The sequence below is a fragment of the Rattus norvegicus genome, chromosome 8 (assembly GCF_036323735.1).
Source record: "Rattus norvegicus strain BN/NHsdMcwi chromosome 8, GRCr8, whole genome shotgun sequence".
In the NCBI taxonomy this organism is placed as follows: domain Eukaryota; kingdom Metazoa; phylum Chordata; class Mammalia; order Rodentia; family Muridae; genus Rattus; species Rattus norvegicus.
In genome coordinates, this window is record NC_086026.1 from 28,198,009 (window position 1) to 28,213,833 (window position 15,825).

The 15,825-nt window shown below is 45.6% G+C and overlaps 1 protein-coding gene across 24 annotated transcripts in view; it reads left to right on the plus strand.

Moving 5' to 3' along the window:
* The first annotated feature begins 445 nt into the window (after positions 1-445).
* Ilf3 (interleukin enhancer binding factor 3) overlaps positions 446-15,825 on the plus strand; it is a 38,181-nt gene continuing 22,801 nt past the window's right edge. For 5 of the 24 annotated variants that reach the window (XM_008765992.4, XM_063266239.1, XM_008765993.4 and 2 more), the window contains exon 1: positions 534-772. The gene's annotated coding sequence lies outside the window, so the exon portion shown is untranslated. Of the gene's footprint in view, positions 773-1,050; positions 1,279-10,219; positions 10,332-10,994; positions 11,092-15,825 lie in introns of those variants that run through there. The other 19 variants (XM_017595942.3, XM_063266238.1, XM_039082212.2 and 16 more) reach the window with 10 other exon arrangements.

A 15,825-nucleotide genomic window follows, 5' to 3' on the forward strand; every position in this document is an offset into this window, starting at 1 on the left:
CATCTCAAAAATGAGGAAAGTGAGATGGCTCAGCAGACTGACAACATGAGTCTGAGCCCCTTGGCCTACTGCTGATGAGCCAAGGACCCATGTTGACACCCGCATGTGCAAGTCTTTCAACCCGGTGTCTTGTCAACCTGTGGAGGCTGACTCCCGAAACATGGCGCATGCGCACGCAAGGAACTGGAGTCCTCATAAGGGCCCATCCCTGCTCCATTGCGTCACGTGATAACGGTCGCTCGAGAAAAACCGCCTTTGGAAAAAAACAAACGAAATAGATGGTCTCTCATCAGGTGATACGGGTCTACCAATAGTGAAAACGAGTCAAGAAACAACAACGAAAGCCTTGTCACATGATGAGAGCGAAGCCAGCCACTGTCATGTGACCGACCAAACCCGTGAGAGAACCGGCCTGACGTTGACGTCACGCAATCAGACCCAGTCGCTAAGTCAACGTCACGTGATATGGTCCCCCGCGCCCCTCCCATCCCATTTCGTCTCACCCGCCCACTGGGGGTTGGGCCTAGGTTGATCGCCCACGTGACGCGGGGGCGGAGCGCGGTCAGTCACGTGGCCCTGCACCTCCCCGGCGCGCGCCCGCCCGCTCGCTCGCCCCCGGCTCCTCCTCCTCTTCTCGCCATTGCAGTTGGGACTGAAGCAGCCCCGGCGAAAACCGCGTGGCTCTTTTTTTGAAGGGGGTTGTGAAGACTCCGGAAGGCTGGTGGCAGGAGGGTGGCGGCGGCGCCTGAGGACGAAGGACGGGAACGCCAAGGTAAGCGGCAATGTGGCGTCTCCCGCCTCTGCCCCTCCCCCCCGCCCGTTCTCCCACTTGTCAGCGAAGTCTGGGCTAAGGGGACGCTAGTGACAAGGCTGTTGCTATCCCGCCGACCCTCTCCTTCGCTTGGATCTTCCATCTTTCAGCGTCTCGCACCTTCCTCCTCTGGCCTCGCTCCCGCGCTTGGCCGTTACTCTCCCCCATTGTGCCGAAGAAACAAAATGGCGGCGGCAGTGCCCCCGTGCGCGCGCATCCACTCTCCCCCCTTCGTGGCCCCCTCGGCCCAGGCCCAGGCGCTGCTCCCGGGGGGGTGCGCACGCACTGTGGTACCCTCCCTTCTCCCTGGGCTGCTTACTTTCCCCCCCAGCCAGAGCTTTTGTCTGTTGCTTTGGCCCCGCGCACGCGTGCACGTGTTGGAGCACACACCCCCTCACCTCCAGAGCATCCCAGCGGGCTCAGAAGGGAAAATCTCCTTCTTTTACTCGTTTTACCTCTTTGTTCAGGTACATCCCTGGCTCTAGGAGGATGCCAGGTTCATACCAGTTCCCAAGGCGGGAAACATTTCTTCTTTGTCCTGAACCCTAGGCGAGTTGAGCGGAATAGATTCACCGAATTCTCAAAGCCCGGATCTATAGGTTTCCTCCAAATTAAGACCCAAACTTAGGATCGTTTGAGTTTCCCGACCTTTTAGACCAGGTGGTTTTCATTTATGGTAGTCCCCAGCTTGTTGAATGAGGCTCTGCCTCTAACCCCCAAAACGGTGATGTGGTGTGATGGTTGGGGCCTTTGTGGTCTGTAGACTGGCATGATTGAAGTCTTTTGAACATGCGTGCTTTAAATTTCGTTTATTTTTTTCAAGTAGTTGAGTGGTAGGAATTCACCTTAGGTTATTCCACAATTGGAGTAAGGTACTTGGGGTGTATAACGGTTTGTTTGATATCCCCACCCCACCCCCGCCCCCTTGAAGGGTCCAAACTGGGAAAGAGCCATCTCTTACTGAAATTGCTGGGAATTTGGTGTTTAGGACTTGTGCTGGATCATTAAAGAGGCCTCAGTTTCTGTGGTACCTCTCGCTGTTGGGATTCGAGTATTCTGAATATATTTTTCTGGTTTAGAACTGTTCTATTTAAAATGTACAGTATGATGATGTGGCCACAGGAAAAGGAGAAGTTTAGGACTTCTCTAGTGTTTTTCCCTCAGGTTTTTGTGGGTGGGATCCTCTGCTGATTGATTATAGAGTTCTACCACTATTCTCTGAGTGGGACCCCTTGGGGTAGCTACTGTAGTCACCCGACCTGTGAATGAAGTGTGAAGAACAGCGGTAAAGGAGAAGGCCCCTCCCTGTAGGTGTTACTGCTGTCTTTGCCCCTTAGCTGCCCTTTGGGTAGCTCCTGGCTGCTGAGGTTTGTGAATGGAATCTGCAGGCCCTGGGTATTTTGACTGGAAGTCTGCAGTCTAGATTGGAGGCTTGTGATTACTGTTGGGCTGGCCTTGGCAAAGCCGATGCTGTTTCAGTCTCTATCTGCTGATTTTGGACCTGCCTGGAATTCCCCTCCTACTGGAGATGAAAAAGGCATGATTGTTTTCAGTTTTTCTGATATAACTTAGTGGAAACCTGGGTAGAAGTTCCTTTGGCTTTTTCTAATATCACTTTCTAGGCTCATATTACTGTGAGTAATCCATGTGTGATTTTTTTTTTTTTATTTCTCTCAACTTCTGGTTTTTGACTAACTTGCTAAAGTTTTTTTTTTTTTTTTTTTTGAAGTTGTATCTCACTATGTAGGCCTTGAACTTGGAATCCTTCTGCCTCAACATTCTCAGGGCTGGGATATGTTTGTATGTCACTATTCTTTTTTTTTTTTTTTTTTCGGAGTTGGGGACCGAACCCAGGGCCTTGCACTTGCTAGGCAAGCGCTCTACCACTGAGCCAAATCCCCAACCCCGTTTGTATGTCACTAAACCAGGCCTTTCTCCCCACAAACCCCCAACCTTTTGCTCTATGGGCAAGGTATCCTTCCTAGTATGGTCAGGAGCTGGCACAAGAGGAAGGTATAGATGTGAGTTAGAATTTTTTTTTTTAAAGATTTACTTATTTATTATATATGAGTGCACTGTAGCTGTCTTTAGACACACCAGACGAGGGCTTCAGCTCTCATTACAGATAGTTGTGAGCCACCATGTGGTTGCTGGGATTTGAACTCAGGACCTCTGGAAGAGCAGTCAGTGCTCTTAACCACTGAGCCATACCTCCAACCTCTAGAAGAATCTTTTTTGCACAGGATCTCACTATGTAGCTCTTTGAGATCCTCCTATCTCTGTTTCCTGAGTGCTGGGATCAAAGGTGTGTGTTACCACATCTGGGTAGAAGTTATTTCTGGGCTGGGACAACTTCTCCTTGCTCTCTCCTTTCTCAGAAAGAGTCTCAGTTTGAAGCCCTTACTGGCCCCAAAATGCCTTAATCCTGGATTCCAGACTACGTTGGTATGCCTTTTTTGGTATCCCTTTTTTTTCCTTTTCTTTTTGAATTCCTACTTTTCTTGGTCTAGGGGAGTGATTCTTTTTTTTTTTTTTTTTTTTTAGAGATTTAGTTATAAGTACACTGTAGTTGTCTTCAGACATACCAGAAGAGGGCATTAGATCCCATTACAGATGGTTGTGAGCCACCATGTGGTTGCTGGGAATTGAACTCAGGACCTCTGGAAGAGCAGTCAGTGCTCTTAACCACTGAGCCATCTCTCCAGCCACCTAGGGGAGTGATTCTTATTTTCCAGAAGTGTAGATAGTTAGTTCTCTTGGCTGTGCAGATACATTTTATTCTAAGTGATACATTTAAGTCAGGATCAGCTACCTATTGTCAGTTCTTTGATTATTTGATCCATTCTGAAAGATAGGTAACCTCACCATCAAGTGTATCAATGTGTGTGGCCCATGAACTTTTGCAACTTTTTTTTTCTCTTGAGACTGTGTAGACCAGGTTTGTCTTACACTCTGAGATCTACCTCCCTCTGCCTCCAGATTGCTGGGATTAAAGGTATGCCTAACTACTGGCCACCAGTTTTTTTCTTTTGAAAGAGGGGTAAGTGTAGTCCAGGCTACCCTAGCTTCAGACTCCTAGTTTAGACTTTCCTATGTTCTACATATTTGGTGCTTTTTCTTTGATTATAGTAAAGTCCTGGGAGAGAACTTTGCAGGGGTTTAGAATTAGAGCAAAACAGTCTTGACTGAAGTCTACACAGTGAGTGAAGAGGGCTGTGGCTTTTGGAGAGATGACCTGGCCTTAAGAGTATTGATGCAGCCTTGTGCAGCTCTGTCTGACTGCAGTGGTTGCCTCCTCCCTGCTTCATTAGTAGGTGCTGAAACAGTAGGGAAGGCAAGAGTACGAGAGAGAGAGCCTCATCTATCCTGAACTTTCTAATAAGCATTTACTAGTTTGGGTATGTTAGGTCATTGAGATTTTTGTTTTCTTTTTTTTTTTTCCCGGAGCTGGGGACTGAACCCAGGGCCTTGCGCTTGCTAGGCAAGCGCTCTACCACTGAGCTAAATCCCCAACCCCCATTGAGATTTTTATAAGACAACGTGTCTTAGGTGATCTTATAACAGTGGTCAGTTGGACAATCTGAAGTCACTTCTTTTTCTTTATGGGAGTTTTGCCTGCATGTATGTCTGCACACCACATGTCTGTGCCTGGTACCTGAGGAGATCGAAAGAGGGCATTGGGTCCCATGAAGAAGCTGGAATTATGGATGGCTGTTAACCAATATGTGGTTGCTGGGAATTGAATTTTTCTCTGGTGCAAACACAAGTGCTCTAAAACCAGGAGCCAGCTCTTTAGCCCCTAGCTTCTCTTTCACTTTTTAAAATGTCTTGTTGAAGGATGTCCAGTCAAAACTTTGTTTCTGATGAAGTTACTGAAACTATAAGTGAGGGCAGGCAAGATGGCTTAGTAAAAGTACTTACTGCCAAGCTTGACAACTCAGTTCTGTTTCCAGAATCCACGTGAAATGAATGACAGGACCTGTACATGTTTGCCCTAATGGTATGGGTATACCCACACCACATACACCATAAACAAATGGAATACAAAATTAAAAGAAAAAAAAACACAACTAGTTTAGTAGTTTGTCTTCTGTCTTGCCACTTGTGTATGTTACGGTTTTTGGGAGATGATACCCAAGGCCTTGTGCATCAGGTTCTAAACAGTTAGCTATGGTTGCAGCTTGAAAAGAAATGTTTTGTTTGTTTTGGTTCTTTGAGATATGGTTTCTCTGTAATACTGGCTTTACTGGAACTCACTTTGTAGACCAGGCTGGCCTCAAACTCAGAGAGATCTGCCTGTCTCTGCCTCCCAAGTGCTGGCAGTCATTAAAGGCATGAGCCACAATCTGTTGAAAAATATATTTATTATTTAAGGGCTTTTCTTTCTTTATACTAAAGAATGTTTTAATTATGTGTCTGTCTGTGCAAGTGAGCACAAGTGGCTGTGGAGGACTGTGGTATTTGTTGGATTTTCCTGCAGGTAAAGTCACAGGCAGTTGTGAGCCACCATCCTTTTTGGAGGCTGGGATCAAATGAATACTCTGCAAGAACAGTGTGAGTTCATGACCACTGAACCATGTTCATCCAGGACTCCCAGCTCTCAGTCCTCGGGGTCTCACTCTGTAGACCTGACTGGCTTGTATCTTTTGTGCCTCAACCTCAGAAGAGATATATATGCTCCTGCCCTACTTGCTGAGCTTTGGGTTTGTGCTACCTTTTCTTCCTTTGTTTGTTTTGGTTTTTGGTTTTTGATGTAGCTGTGGCTCTTCTGGTACTTGTGTAAATCAGGCTGACCTGGAACTCACATAGATCCACCTCCACCTGGAATTAAATGTGTGGGTCATTACACCCACGTTTACTTTCTTAGATTTGTTGCATTTTTGTGTGTGTTCATGCACAAGTGTGAGTGCAGGTACTGTCAATGACCAGAAGATGTTGGATTTCCTGGAGCTGGAGTTACATGGGTGCTGGAAATGAACCTTAGGTCCTCTGAAAGGGCAGCATGTGCTTTTAACCATCCTGTCCCCTTCTCCCCCCCCCCTTTTTTTTAAAGATTTATTTATTTATTTCTTGTATGTGGGTACACTATCGCTGACTTCTGACACAGCAGAAGAGGGCATCAGATCCCATTACAGACGGTTGTGAACCACCATGTGGTTCCTGGGATTTGAACTCTGGACCTCTGGAAGAGCAGTCAGTGCTCTTAACTACTGAGCCATGTTTCCAGGTCTCCCTCCCCATCGCCCTTCCCCTCCCTCCCTCTCCCTTTCCCTTTCTTTTTTTTCTTTTTTCTTTTTTTTTTTTTTCGGAGCTGGGAACCGAACCCAGGGCCTTGTGCTTGGTAGGCAAGCACTCCACCACTGAGCTAAATCCCCAATCTCCCCCTTTCCCTTTCTTGAGGCATGGTTTCACTGTATATTAGTTCTGGCTAGCCAGGAACTCACCTGTAGACCAAACTGACCTCAAACTCATGAGCCCAGAGATCCACATACCTCATCTTTCCAAGTACTGTTGGGATTAACGGCATGCTCCATCCCAACCAGATACTATCTTATTTTTTTGGCCTCCAACTCACAGCAGTCCTGTCTTATTCTCTCAAGTATGAACACAGGCATCAGCCGTTATACTTGGCTTTTAAGAGTCATTGTCTTCTGGACCACATCTAAGCATCAAGGATAATTTAATTTTGTATTCTGTCATTAGGAGGTGCTATTATGACTCTGGGTGGTTAGTATGAAGTGACTTCACTGGCATTTTTGGAGTGCATGACTGGGTTCTCAGGCATGCTGCACACTGTTTCATCTTTGTGAAGTCTGGTTGGTTCAGAACTTAGGTGTGGATGGGGTCATCAGTCTTCCTTAGTTGCTGCTCTGATGTTGCATACCCTGTGACTGCTAACACTTGGTTTCATCTGAGGATGTTGGATTCCCTGGAGCTGGAGTTACATTGGGTGCTGGAAACGGACCTTAGGTCCTCTTCAAGGGCAGCACATGCTCTTAACCATCCTGCCCCCCTCCCTTTCTTTCTTTCTTTCTCTTTTTTTTTTTTAATTTTTTTTCTTTTTTCTATTTTTTGGAGCTAGGGACCGAACCCAGGGCCTTGCGTTTGCTAGGCAAGCGCTCCGCCCTCCCTTTCTTGAGACAGCGTTTCACTGTGTAGTATGAACTTGTAGCCAGTGTCTGTGCTGTCTGTGTGTTTATCCCTTCAAGATAGGGTTTCTCTGTGTAATAGCCCTGGCTGACCTGGGACCACTCTGTAGACCAGGCTGGTCTCGAAATCACAGAGATCTGCCTGCTTCTTTTACTGAGGGCAGGGATTAAAAGTGTGTGTCACCACTGCCTGGCCCTTGTGTGTGGTTTTAAAGAACAAAGTGTTGCCTTAGATTTGTTTCTGGGTGTGCTGTTTGGAGGATTTTGTAGGTTAATTATTGCTCTTCATAATTTAAAAAGCCTAAGCCAAAGGACCAAGGCTGTCATCTCAGGAGGAGGCTGTGGCAAGGGGTGGTATGAGCCTGGGAGTCAGAGGGAAGCCGAGTTAGACCCACTTAAAACAACACCAGAGTGTAGTGTAGCCAGCACTGCAGAGAAAACTGCTCAGTCTCTGTATACGGGGCTGTGCAGCCATGCAGGAGGGGGTCTCTAGTCAGTGTTCTCAGAGGTACTGTGGGTGCCTAAGCACAGCTGTACCACTGAGGTGTGTGTCTGCCTTGGGGAAGGAAGGGAGCGGGAATTATTTTTGGTATGTTTGCTTGAGTATTAATTTATTCATTTAATTCAGCCATTAAAAATCCAGGGTCTCACACATGCAAAGCAAAGATGTCATGTAGCCCAAGCTAGCCTTGACCTGCTGACTACCTTTCAAGTGCTGGTGACAAAAGCCTATAAAGTTAGCAGGATGGAGGCCCTGGCAGGAAAGTGTCAAGTTTGAAGTTAACCTGAGTGACACACTGTCTCAAAACAAAAGTGACTTGACTGTGACCCCTTTAATCCTAGCATGGAGGAAGCAGAGGCAAGTGGATCTTGATGAGTTTAAGACCAGCCTGGCTCATAGTAAGTGCCAGGCCAGGTAGGCATACATAGTGAGACTCTCTCCATGCCCCCAGTCCCCACAAAAAAAGGAAAATAAAATGGAGGGTTAGTAGTGGTTAAGAGTGGTTAAGTAGAGGTTAAGTAGTGGTTAAGTCGTCTGGTTATTCCAGATGGCTCAGTTTTGGTTCCCAGCACCCAGGTCTGGAGACTCAGAGTTACTTGGAAGTCAAGCTACAGGAGATCCCACACCCTCTCCTGGCCTCTACTGGCACCTGCAAACATTTGGCATCCACACACATAAATAAATAAAAATAAATCTTTTTTTTTCTTTTTTTTGGAGCTGTGGGCTGAACCCAGGGCCTTGCGCTTGCTAGGCAAGTGCTCTACCACTGAGCTAAATCCCCAACCCCGTAATAAAAATAAATCTTAAAGCAGAAAAAAAAAGATGGACCTGTGAGATAGCTCAAGGCTAAAGCTCCCGCAAAAGGGGAGGAGAAAACTGACCCTTGGACCACTCCTCTGACCTCCCTGAACAAATGTAGAACATGTATATGCAAATACAAAATGCTACAATATTGAAAACTTTGTTTTTTGTTTTTTGGGGTTTTTTTTGTTTTGTTTTGTTTTTTGTTTTTTTTTTGTTTTTTTGTTTTTGGAGATGGCTTCTTTTTTTTTGTAGCCCTGGCTGTTCTTGAACTCTCTTTGAATACCACTCTGGCCTTGAACTCAGAGATCTGCCTGCCCCTGCCTCCTGCTGGATTAAATGCATGCATTTTACCAGGTTCTGAGGAGAAAAAAAAAAAAAACCTCAAAACTTATCTTAAGAAAAAACAGCCTACTTGGCAGATCTCTGAATTTGAGGCCAGCCTGGCAGGTATGTCAAATTCAGGACAACCAGACTATATACAGAGAGAGACAGAGAGACAGAGAGAGAGAGAGAGAGAGAGAGAGACAGAGACAGAGACAGAGACAGAGACAGAGAGACAGAGACAGAGAGAGAGACAGAGAGAGAGACAGAGAGACAGAGAGACAGAGACAGACAGACCCTGTCTCATCAGCTGTCTTCCCCCCAGACTGTTACAGCCAATTTTTCTAGTGTTGTTGGGGTCTGGCCCATGTGTGTTAAACTGTATGCCCCCATCCTAGGAATGCTGTGTGCAGCAGTGGAGCACAGAGTATATCTGAGCTTTGTTAGTTTTTGTTTTTTAAGACAGCAAGCATCACTGTCAGGACTTGGGCTGATCTTCACTTCTCAGTTATCCTGCTCAGCCTCAGGTGGTGTTGTGAACACAGATGCACAGCACCATGCCCAGCTTAATGAAGCTTGAGGCTGCAGCACTGCCTGGGGAGAGAAGATGGCAAGTTGCACATTCTACAGTAGCTTCACTTTCTTTGTGTGAGGTGTATGCTCATGTGTGCACCTGTGTGTGTTCACCTGTGTGAACTGTCCATAGAGGTCAGAGGAGGACATTGCATGTCCTGCTGTATCACTTTTTTTGTCTTATTCCCTTGAGCCAAGGTCTCACTAAACCCAGAACTGGCTGTTTCAACTAGACTGATTGGTCACTGAGCACAGGAGCACTACCTGTCTCCCCACGCCTGGCCATTGCTAGAGATTCAAACTCTGGGCCTTGTACTTGTTTAGAAAAGTGCTATTTATTGCCTGAGCCATCACCCCAGCCCTGCAATTCCCTGTCTGTGATATTCTTTCCCATTTCTGTGGCAGTTGGCTTTGAACCAGGGTCTCTTAATTCCTTTACCACTGAGCTGTGCTCTCACCCTCTGACATTCTTAACATGATGACTGGGTGAGTGGGTGCCAGTGGTTATGGGTGGGGTCCTTATACCCTGGGCAGGATTCTTTGTCTCCCTGTGCTAGTGTCAAAGTCTGGTCATGCTGTTGTGCTCTGGCTTTGCAAGTTGTTTTAGAGGAAGGACCTATAGTACAGTGTGTTTATCTGGCTTCTTAGAGCCGTGTGTGCAGCTGCAGTTAATTCAGAATGATATGTCACTTGCCACACTGGACAGGGCATCTGTCCTAGCTACAGGCATACGTAACACAGCAAGACCCCATCTTCTTCCCTTCTTTTTCTCTTGTGCATGTATGTGTGGTGTCTTCCTCTTGTGTGTGTTGCGTATGCTGTGCAGGTGTGTACAAGTGCGTGTGGAGGACAAAGCTGAACAAGGTGTCTTCCTTGCTTGCTCCTCTTTCGATGGAGGCGGGGTCTCTCAGATGAACACAGAGCAGATTAGCTAATCTGGCTGGCCCGTTTGCTCAAGGAAACACCCCCACCTCAAAAAACAAAACAAAACAGCAACAACAACCAAAAAAACTGATTCTCAGGCTTGCACTTTGTCACTGAGTCCTCTCCCCAACTCAGGATTCCGTTCTGATGTTAACAATGCTGACACAGCACTGGCAGTGCGTTTCACTTGTAGGATTCTCACCAGTTTGCTGAAGACTACTTTCAGCACCTCCAGAAATGTGAAAAGGTAACCTTTGTTTTAAGAAATCACACCTGTGTGCTCCTACTAACAGGGTTTGAGAGGTGGTCCTGTTTCCTCCTAACTAGATAAAACATAATTGAGAAGAAGTAAACTTAGTAAATTGAGCACTGTGGTGTTTTGTTTGTTTAAAGATCTTATCTGGGTGTGGTGGCACACACCTTTAATCATAGCGTTTGTGAGAGGCCAGCCAGGGCTATGCAGTGAGAGAGACCCTGCTTAACAAACATTCTCTAAGCTTGAGAGTTCTTGTCTTTCTGCAGGCTGTCTCTTTCTGCCTTGAGTTTAGGGAGGGAAGGTTGCCTGCTGCCCCAACCTCATAGTCCCTTGGAGCTTTGTTAAATATCTTCTACAATATTGCAGTCTCTCACAGTTCAGAAGCAGTTAATAATTTTGCTACCTCCTATTTTAGTATTGTAGTTCTGACAGCAGAGTTGTAGGTACACTGGTTACTTTTGCAGTTATGAAAGCAAATGAACCTACTCTGTACATAAAGGGCTTGTGTACTGTTGCACCACAGCCCTGCCCCATGCTGTCCTGTTGATCCTTACAGTCTACTACTCTCACCTAGGATTCTTTCCTTTCTTTAAAAGAAATTTCTTTGTGTGTGTTTTGCCTTCGTGTATGCATTTGTACATCATGTGTGTGCAGGAGAACAGAAGAGGGTGTCGGCCTTCTTGGGACAGATGATTGTAAGCTGCATGTGGGTGCCAGGAACTGAACCCTGGTTCCTCTGCAAGAGCAGTAAGTAAGTGTTCTTTTTTTTCCTTCTCTTTTTTTCGGAACTGGGGACCGAAACCAGGGCCTTGCGCTTGCTAAGCAAGTGCTCTACCACTGAGCTAAATCCCCAACCCCCTCTCCAACCTCTTTTGAATTTTTGTTTAGTTTTGTGTTTTTGTTTGTTTGCTTGCTTGCTTGTTTATTTTGGTGGTGTTAGGGATTAAGTACAAGGTTTTAATGTATGGTAGACCAGGCTCTCTACCATCAAGCTGTGTTCCCAGTCCACTATCTTTTTTCTGGTCTCACTGTGTAACTCTAGTTAGCCTGGAAGTCCTTATGTAGACCTGGTTAATCTCAGAAATTCACCTACCTTTGCCTCCTTGAATGCCAGGATTAAAGGCCTATGCCACCACACCTGACAGAGCCTCCTGTAGGTAGCATTCTAGGGGCTTGAGAGTTGATCATTGTGGGTGCTGGGGACTGAGCTCAGCTGTGTATCTTTTTGAGACAAGGTCTCTTGCGTCTTAGATTTGCCTTCAACTGCTGGTCCTCATGCCTTCGCCTAAATGCTGGGATTACAGGACTGCATCACACCTGTTCATTAAGGTTGTCTTAGTAACAAAAAGAGGGAAGACCTTGGAAAGGGCAGTCCATAACATTAATAATATTTGAATTGAAGGTCATTCTTGTTAATTTTTTTTCTTCTTTCTTTCTTTCTTTCTTTCTTTCTTTCTTTCTTTCTTTTTTTTTTTGTAGCTGGGAACCAAACCCAGGGCCTTGATCTTGCTAGGCAAGTGCTCTACCACTGAGCTAAATCCCCAACCATTCTTGTTAATTTTTGCATGGCTGTAGAAACTGGTACCAGTGGAACAAAGAATTAGGATTGAGATTTTTATTAGATAGGAAATACTATTCCTTTTTCTTTTCTAATGTGTGAGGGTTTGCTTGCACGTATGTATATGCACCCAATGCATGCAGTGTCCTCAGAGGCCAGAGGAGGCTATCAGATCTCTTGGAACTGGAGTTAAAGATGCAGATGATTGTGACCTATGTGGATGCTGGACTAGCTGAGCTAGTCTTGAGAATTGAGATTTGTTTAAGAGCTTTTGATCTCTTGTCAAAGTTTGGATTGTTGGCACCTGGTTGGACTGCTTTTAGATTGTAAGAATCTGTGGCAGAATCAAAGGTGAAGGAACTTCTGGGTGCTACACAGTGCTGTCACCATAAAGCCACATTTACTGTAAGATGAGCATGACCCTTACTTCAGGATTATTCCCCAGTGTTGGGAAGGCTTGATGATTTTCTGATTTGTTCTTGGGCAGGACAGTGTTGCAAACTTAGCTTGTATGTAATTAGAGGTGGAAAGATGTCCAGCACACCATAGCCTTAAGGCTTTATGATGTAGACTTGCAATTCTGCTTCAGTAATAAAGGGAGAGAACCGGTCCTTGTTCCTGACCACTTAGAAGTTCTTAATCTCCATACTTCCCTCAGCCCTCAGCTTGTCAGAGAGGCTGGTTGGTGTCTGTTGGGGGTTGTCCTAGTTCTGTTTGTATTCTGATCTTGATTCTGCTTCCTCAAGAGGGGTTGCCCCTGACAAGCAGCCCATCAGTACTCAGGTGATCTCATATGAACCTTCTCCCCATTATAACTGGTCAATAAAGGCGAGAGCCTGTGATTGGGCAGTGGGGTTTTGAGTGGGACTGGAGGTTAGAGAGTGGGGCAGGTAGAGGCAGAAGAGTAGGAGAGGGAAAGGAGAAAGGACAGAGGAGGGGAGGAGGAGGAAGCCATGACGGAGCAGAACCACGTGGCCAGGAGAAACTGCGCACAAGTAGCAAATGGTCTTTAGCTGGGGAACAAATTAATACAGTGTTAGATTTGCCCAGTCTAGGCTTATAGCTTATAATAACTGGATTGTGCATTTTTATATAGGCTTATTGGTGTTGGAAATGCCAGCTACGGGTGTCCTGGTGCCTGAACTTGAATCTCAACCCTGGAGACAGGTGTAGATTCTGCATGGAGTGATGTGGCAGGGGCTGGGGACCTCTCGCCAATTTTGTTTCTAACTAAGAATTTTTCATTTAGGAAGTCTCTCTGCTGTTGGTCAGTTCATGACGTGCACATCTGGGCTCACACAGAGACAGGAGACTTGCTTGGTAGATCTTTAGCGGCAGCTTAGCTGTCATTATTCACAGAAAATTAGTTCTTTTGTTTGTTTTGTCCACCTGCATCAAGAGCCATCACCATCCATTATAGTTTAAATATGAAGAGAGGGCCCAGGGAGGGCACACTGAGGGTAGGCCAGGTGTGGTCATTAGCAGCCTGATAGAGCCTCCTGAGTCAACTTGGTTGGTGACATCAGAGGATGAAATTAGGCAGCCTCTTGCTAAGGCAAGCCCATGTGTTTTCTGTCAGCACTGATTGTGGTAATCAGAAGGTTGATGCTGGTATGAAGTCAGAATACTGGGCTACTGCTCTCTTTGATGTTCTAACCCAATGAATTCCTCAATTCCTGTGGTTAGAGGAGGTTGACTTTTCCTCCCGCTCTCCTCTTTCTCCCTCTTTCCTTCTCACAGTGTCTAAACTACATAGCCAAGGCTGGCCTTGAACCCTACATCCTTGAACCTTTGTCTTCTAAGTGCTGGGTTATGGGTTGGTGGGTTGGTGCCACCACCCAGGGCTCCCTGCATTGCTATTCCTGACCTTTCCAGCTGAGCTCCAGCAACAGCCTCCTAGTGTTTTTTGTTAAGAGTCCTTCAATCACCTGGGCCAATTGTCTTCAACCTAAAAAGCGTTCAGAATAGAGTGTAATGAGTTGTTTTTCTTTTGTTATCTTTGTGGGCTTCTAGATCTGTATTTGGCTGTGCTGAATCCCTTTTATGTATGGTTCGTAACTTGTATATAAGACAGGTACAATTTTGTAACAGAGCTTCACAGCTGTAAGCACAGCTGAGGTTGCTCACTGACATCGCTCTGGCTGTCCTGGATTTCTTACACTGTAAATGCTCTGTAGGTTCTGTCCAGCCCTCAGTCATTTGAATTACCCATTTTGTGTGTGTGTGTGTGTGTGTGTGTGTGTGTGTGTGTGTGTGTGTGTGTGTGTGTGTGTGTTCGTTCATGTGTTTGCTCACTGATAAATGCATCTGAAGACCTGGAGGCTAGTGTTAAGGTTATCACCTTCAGTCGTTTTCCACCTTAATTTTTTTAAAGATTTATTCATTTATTATATATGAGTACACTGTAGCTGTCTTCTGACACACACCAGAAGAGTGTATCATCTCTCATTACAGATGGTTGTGAGCCACCATGTGGTTGCTGGGAATTGAACTCAGGACCTCTGGAAGAGCAGTCGGTGCTCTTAACCATTGAGCCATCTCTCCAGCCCCACCTTAATTTTTTGAGCCAGTGTCACTCACAGAACCGGAGTTTGTTCTTTCTGCTAGACTCCTACAGGTGGATGCAGCACCTCCATTTTCCAATTTTTTGTTTATTCGTTTTTTGGTGCAGTTAAGATTAAAGGAGCAGAGTGTTACCATCCTACAAAGTTATCTGGAGTTCAGTATTTGTTCACAGTTATTCTAATTTGGGATGTTTTCTTAAGTTTTGTTTTTTGTTTCTGAGACAGGATGTCATTAATAAAACCTAATCTTTGTGTGTTTTTTTTTTTTCATGCATGTATGTGTGCCATGTGTGTGCAATGCCTGCAGAGTCCAGAAGAGGTTGTTGGATCCCCTTTAACGGGAGTTACAGATGGATGTGTGTCACCTTGATTTGCTGGGAACTGAATCTAGGTCCTCTGCAAGAGGAGCAAGTGTTCTTAACTGCTGAGTCATCTCTGCAGCCCCAGATTGTTTTTCTTATTAACACTGATTCTGCTTTATTCCAGTGATACTTTATAATTTAGTCTCCTAGGATGAAAAACTCTTGGCTAGAATGAATACCACAGTAAAGCTTAGCATCAGTAGTTCTTAGTTTAAGGGTCTTAAGCCTTAGCCAGCACCAGGGCTACCCACTGGGGGATGGGAGCCACAACTCTGCAGGAGCAACACTTAGGGCCCTTAGCTTACTTCAGAAGCCTCCTGATTGTTAATAAAGTGCATGTATATTATTACGGTGTGCTCATGGTATTTGGGAGGGTTGTGAGTGTACCATGGCACATGTATGACAGGACAGCCTGTGGAGACTCTGCTCTCCTTGTACTTACATAGTTTGGTGGACTAAACTCAAGCTGTTGGGCTTAGTTTGCGTAGCAGGGTCCTTTATTCACTGAGTCATCTCCCTTGCCTGTCACCTCCCACCTTTTTTTTTTTTTTTTTTTTTTGGACAGGATGCCCAATTTGGCCTCCAAATGATCTCCAGTTTTAACGTTGAGAGCATTGGGATACTTGTGTCAACAACACTCAGGGCCTACAGCTGTGTCTAAATTCTACTGATGCGTTGTAGTCTGTGTCTATGAGAGTATATGCTACACATATATGCAGGTACCTGAGGAGGCCAGAAGGAGGTGTTGGATCTCCTAGAGCTGGATTCTTAGTGGTTGTGAGCCACCTGATGTGGGTGCTTTGCAAGATCTCAGCTTATTCTTAACTGTTGCACCATCTCTCCAGCTCAGTTCTGTCTTTTTGAAGTGACACACAGTCCTTAGATTTGCCATGTGGTGATTTGGAACATTGCATGCACTCTAGCCCCAGAGAATCCCCTTGAAGTCTCTGTTGCATAGACATGTCTGTGCACCACAATTTTGTCTGCTGCTGCCTGAGGAG